The sequence below is a fragment of the Bufo bufo genome, chromosome 7, assembly GCF_905171765.1.
Source record: "Bufo bufo chromosome 7, aBufBuf1.1, whole genome shotgun sequence".
In the NCBI taxonomy this organism is placed as follows: Eukaryota; Metazoa; Chordata; class Amphibia; order Anura; family Bufonidae; genus Bufo; species Bufo bufo.
The window spans coordinates 12,811,659-12,817,993 of NC_053395.1; positions in this window are offsets into that span (position 1 = coordinate 12,811,659).

The window sequence follows — 6,335 nt, forward strand, 5'->3', positions numbered from 1 at the left end:
TGGGAGAGGGAGGGAGCTCCCTGACCAATGACAGATAACCTTTTCCATACTGTGGTCCGTACGGACCGCGGTATGGAAAGGGTTAAACGGCTGACATCTGCACCGATGTCAGCCGTTTATACCAGGGTGTCAGCAATGTGCTGACACCCTGGTATAACCACTAGAAGCCAACGATCATTCAAGGGGAGGCGGGCGGGGGATCGCGATCCCGCCTGCCGCACCGCCCGCCTCCCGCACCGCCTGCGACACCCCCCCCTGCACCTCCCACCCACATAAATCATGCAGGGGTGCAGGGGGGTGCAAATCAGCATTTTGGGCATTTTAAAAGTTTCTGATCCCCGCGGTCAGGGACCGCGGGGATCAGACCTGCGGTTTGCGGCGATCGCCGATACGGGGGGGTCACATGACCCCCCCTGGCGTTATGACAGGATGCCGGCTGAATGATTTCAGCCGGCATCCCGTTGCGATTAACCCCTGCGGCGCCGGAATGCCTATTTAAAGTTAGGATGTACCGGTACGCCCTGAGTCCTTAAGGACTCGGGAAATAGGGCGTACCGGTACGCCCTGCGTCCTTAAGGGTTCAAGGACTCAGCCCTATTTCACCTTAAGGACTTGGCCATTTTTTGCAAATCTGACCAGTGTCATTTTAAGTGCTGATAACTTTAAAATGCTTTGACTTATCCAGGCCGTTCTGAGATTGTTTTTTCGTCACATATTGTACTTCATGACACTGCTAAAATTGGGTCAAAAAAGTTAATTTTTTTGCATAAAAAAATACCATATTTACAAAAAAAATTGAAAAATTAGCAAATTTCAAATTTTCAGTTTCTCTACTTCTGTAATACATAGTAATACCCCCAAAAATTGTGATGACTTTACATTCCCCATATGTCTACTTCATGTTTGTAGCATTTTGGGAATGATATTTTATTTTTTGGGGATGTTACAAGGCTTAGAAGTTTAGAAGCAAATCTTGAAATTTTTCAGAAATTTACAAAAAAACAATTTTTAGGGACCACTACAGGTCTAAAGTCACTTTGCGAGGCTTACATAATAGAAACCGCCCAAAAATGACCCCATTCTATAAACTACACCCCTCAAGGTATTCAAAACTGATTTTACAAACTTCGTTAACCCTTTAGGTGCTGCACAAGAGTTATTGGCAAATGGGGATGAAATTTGAGAATTTCATTTTTTTGCCTAATTTTCCATTTTAACCCATTTTTTACACTAGCAAAGCAAGGGTTAACAGCCAAACAAGACTGTATCTTTATTGCCCTGACTCTGCCGTTTACAGAAACACCCCATATGTGGCCGTAAACTACTGTACGGCCGCACAGCAGGGCGTAGAGTGAAAGGTGCGCGGTTTGGTTTTTGGAAGCCAGATTTTGCTGGACTGTTTTTTTTACACCATGTCCCATTTGAAGCCCCCCTGATGCACCCCTAGAGTAGAAACTCCATAAAAGTGACCCCATCTAAGAAACTACACCCCTCAAGGTATTCAAAACTGATTTTACAAACTTTGTTAACCCTTTAGGTGTTGCACAAGATTTAATGGAAAATAGAGATACAATTTCAAAATTTCACTTTTTTGGCAGATTTTCCATTTTAATATTTTTTTTCCAGTTACAAAGCAAGGGTTAACAGCCAAACAAAACTCAATATTTATGGCCCTGATTCTGTAGTTTACAGAAACACCCCATATGTGGTCGTAAACCGCTGTACGGGTTTTTTTTACACCGTTTTTATTTTTATTTTTTTACGGTGGTCACCTGAGGGGTTAGGTCATGTGATATTTTTATAGAGCCAGTCGATACGGACGCGGCGATACCTAATATGTATACTTTTATTTATTTATTTAAGTTTTACACAATGATTTCATTTTTGAAACAAAAAAAATCATGTTTTAGTGTTTCCATAGTCTAAGAGCCATAGTTTTTTCAGTTTTTTGGCGATTATCTTGGGTAGGGTATGATTTTTGCGGGACGAGATGACGGTTTGATTGGTACTATTTTGGCGTACATGCAACTTTTTTGATCACTTTTATTACCTTTTTTGGGAAGTAAGGTGGTGCGGGGAAAGTAACATGACCGTTTTATAGATCAGGTCGTTACGGACGCGGCGATACCAAACATGTGTAGGGAATTATATTTTTTTCATTTTTAATCAGTGATAAATGTGTTTTTTCATTTTTACTTTTTTTTCACTTTTTTTTTGACCCAGACCCACTTGGTTCTTGAAGATCCAATGGGTCTGATGTCTGTATAATACAGTACAGTACACCATATAGTGTTTTGTACTGTATTTTACTTACTCTTTGTCTGAACAGATCTCTGCCTTTAGCACAGATCTGTTCAGCACCATGGACAGCAGGATGCCTGAGACGGCGTCCTGTTGCCATGGGAACCTTCCCCGTCTGCTCAGTACTGGTCAGAACTTCGCAGACGGGGAAGGGTAAGGACGGGTCTGTCGGGGGGCTCTCTGGGGGCTCTCTCCCTCTCCATCGGGGGGCTGCAAAGGCACAGCAGCCCCCCGATGGGAGAGGGAGGGACCTCCCTCTTACTGTTAACTTTTTCTATACAGCGGTCCGTACGCATGCGATGTCAGCCGTTTATACCAGGGTGTCAGCAATGTGCTGACACCCTGGTATACCCACTGTACACCAACGATTATTTAAGGGGAGGCGGGCGGGGGATCGCGATCCCGCCTGCCGCACCGCCCCCACCGCCCGATTTCAGCCGGCATCCTGTTCCGATTAACCCCTGCGGCGCCGGCATAACGATTTAAAGTTAGGACGTACCAGTACGCCCTGAGTCCTTAAGGACTCGGGAAATAGGGCGTACCGGTACGCCCTGCGTCCTTAAGGGGTTAAGAGAAAAAAAATAAATAAAGAACCCGTATTTGTGGGGAAAAAACAACTTATAAAAACAAATAAAAAAAATAATTTTTAAAAACAGGGAAACCCAGTTCAGAGATGCTCCTTTATTAACCACCAGGGTGGCTATCCTGTGCAGGACTCGCCCTGCTTCATTCGCACTTTCTGGCACCTGGTCACGCCCAGGATTGTCTTGTCTTCCTGGTTCGCCCAGGCCACTGTTGTCATCATGTCATAGCCACTTAGTTTGTCTTCAGGGCGCTGTCGGGGGTCTTGTCACAGTTCTTGTCTTGTCACATTGTCTCCCCTGGTTCGCCTAGGGCACGGTACATCCCTGGTACGCCCAGGTCTTCATGTTTTCTTCTCTAACACATGGGTTTCACGCACCTGTCCGCTGACTTATCCGGGTTGTTTTTCTAAGGGGCCATCCTTCGGCTGCTCTCCTGGTCGTTCTTCGCTTTCCATGGCTCTAAGGTTCACCATGTCAGTCTGCCGCCCTTTGCGGGCCGCTGCTACGCGCAGCCTCTATCTCATGGCTACGCGCTTTCTCTTCTTTCAACCGCCTGGTACGCTCAGGCGGCCTTCTCCGGTCAAGTATCCGGTCCGATACGCTCAGATGGTTACTTGGCCTAGGGGTGCGCCCCATCCTGGCCAGTTCGCCTGGTTCTAACAGGTATGGGGTCACCCGTTTTTTCAGCACTTTCAAATTTTCGCCTGTTACTTTTATTTTCAGGGTTTTCCTATTTTTCGTTCCTATCAGTCCTATACAGGTAAGTTCGCACTGACTCAGTCGGTGTACCTGTCAGATCTATGTCACGTTTTTAATTTGTCCCTTCGTCTGTCCGGCTAGGTCAGGTTCTACTAAGCCGTGTTACGGGTTCTTATTCCGGTACATGTTTCGCTATCGTGCACCACTTCTAATACCGTTCCGTCATCACCCTCTCGTTTTTTGTTTTTTTTTTCCCTTTATTTGTCATGCCTTTTGTTTTCAAACAGCGCTGCTATGTCTCAAGCTTCGGATATGGATGACAGCCTGTCTGTCTCCGGGTCGGTCATGTCAGGCCAGACGGGTCCATTATCCCTTCGGAGTTGGACCATACCAAAGCTTTTGGCAGAGCTGAACCGAAGAGGCCACCGCAAGGAAGGCAGAGCTGTACAAGCTTCTCATGACCAACTCCAGCACTTCGGCAGTGCAGCAGGAGACGTCCTCCATCCAGTTATCACTAGTACAGCTACAATCGACCCTAAACTCCTTGGTCGACTCGGTAGCAGACATCCGGGCAAGGGTATCGGAGCTGGAATCCCGGCCACCCATGGCGCCCCCGTCACCCGTCCCGCTGATTGCACCATCCACATCGGGTTGGCTGGCTCCAGGTATGCCCAGACCCATTCCCCAGGTGTCCCCCTCACACTTCATTCCCGACAACCTCAAGAGGGACATTCTGGCAGGGAAGGATGTTAATCTGGCGTCGATCCTCATTGCCGCTCAAGATGTGCCCGAGAACAGGGTCATTAACTGTGGGGATGTGTCTGTGGTCCTCAGGGCCAAGGACTCGCGGCTTAACCGCAAGTTGACGATCCCCGAGTTTGTCTTGGCTTTCAGCCTGTTCAGAGACACTATCTGCACCGCACAGTCGGAGAGGAGAGAAGAGCTGGACAGCTACTTATAACTGGTCACTGACCTGGGTCACAAGTATGGTGGTTCGGCCTTCTACGACTACCATCGTTCCTTCTCGGCTAAGGCGGCGGCAGCGTTGGCACAATTCCAGTATGTCACCAGCTGGTCCTTAATTGACACGGAGCTCTTCTGTCGTCACTTCGCTTGCCTCAGAGCACCCAACTGTGCGACGTGTCAATCCATTTTCCACTCATCTGAATGGTGCCCGAATAGCACCCATCCATCTCAGGACAGGGCCCTCCCGGGAACCTCCGGGTCTCTACCGTCTAACCCCTCCACTGACAAACTGGGCAGACCCATTGTCTACTTGGGAAGAAGCCAAGTCTGCAATAATTTCAACTCAGGAGGGTGCTCTTATGCCAGCTGCAGATCCCTCCACGTCTGCTCCCTGTGCTTCAGGGCCCATCCGCGGTCCGCCTGCCCCAAAAAGTCTGCTAAAGGGTCCTGACTAGCCGACGTCAACGTGGACCTCTTGGCGGCTCTCCTTCAGGATCACCATGATCAGGACTTCGTGGCGTTCCTGTTGGCAGACTTCCGGCAGGGGTTCCACACAGGGCTCATCACGCTGCCACAGGTTCCCTGGGAAGGCAGGAATCTGCTGTCCGCCACCCTGGACCCTCCAGCAACTAGCGAGTTGCTCCAGTCTGAGGTGGCTAAAGGGTTTCTCATAGGCCCTTTCCCACTCATCCACTGATTTATGACCTGTCCGCCCCTCATGTTTCCGGAATTCCTAGCCTCAATTCCCTGATTCCCTCTGAGGAATTTTCCATGCGTTACTCCTCAGTGGACGACGCAATTCAGGCCATCCTGTTGCATGGTAGGGGCGCTTGGTTGGCAAAGGTTGACATCGCCAATGCGTTCAAGCTCCTTCCCATCCAACCTCAGTTGTGGCAGTTCTAGGGCATCGAGTGGGCCGGTCGGTATTTTTTTGCCAACAGACTCACGTTTGGATCCAAGAGTAGCCCCTGGTTATTCGACCAACTGGCCAAATCGCTAAATTGGATCTTGGTCCATCACGGTGGCCTCCGGTCAGTCATCCACTACCTCGATGACTTTCTGGTCGTGGAAGACTCGCAGGGCGGGTCTGGCATTCTCACCATCCTCCTGGAGATGTTCGCCAGTCTGGCTGTTCTGGTCGCGGAGTCCAAGACGGAGGGTCCCGCCACGAGGGTCTCATTCCTGGGCATCGTCCTGGATTCGGTTCTATTGCAGGCCAGCCTCCCGGAAGAGAAACTCGCTCAGTGTCGGGAGGTCATTTCCCAGGCGGCTTCCACGGGGTGCCTCACTAGAGTCGAGTTGCAATCTCTTCTGGGCCAGCTCAATTTTGCCTCTAGGATCATGCCCCAGGGGAGGACTTTCGTGTCGAGGCTGCTCCAGCTTCTTCCCTCAGCGCCCGAGCAGAACAGCGTCATCCGGTTGGACGGCCAGGCCATGGCAGACCTGGCCATGTGGGAATTGTTCCTGTCCCGATGGAACGGCGTCTCCTTCTTTGTGTCTCCGTGGTCACCCTCCTGCCCGACTATTTTTTCAGACGCCGCTGCATCCTGCGGTTACGCGGCCATTTGGGGTCCCCATTGGCTAGCTGACCGTTGGCCCATTTCAGTCCTAGAGGATGCCGAGTCCATCCGCACCTCCTCCCTGTTGGAGTTATACCCCATTGTCGCAGCTGCTCAGGCATGGGGTCACCTCTGGGCTAACTTACCGGTGATGTTCGTGACAGACAATCGGGCCTTGGTCGACATCTTGGCCAAGGGCAAGGCACTCAGATGTAGAGAAGAGCGG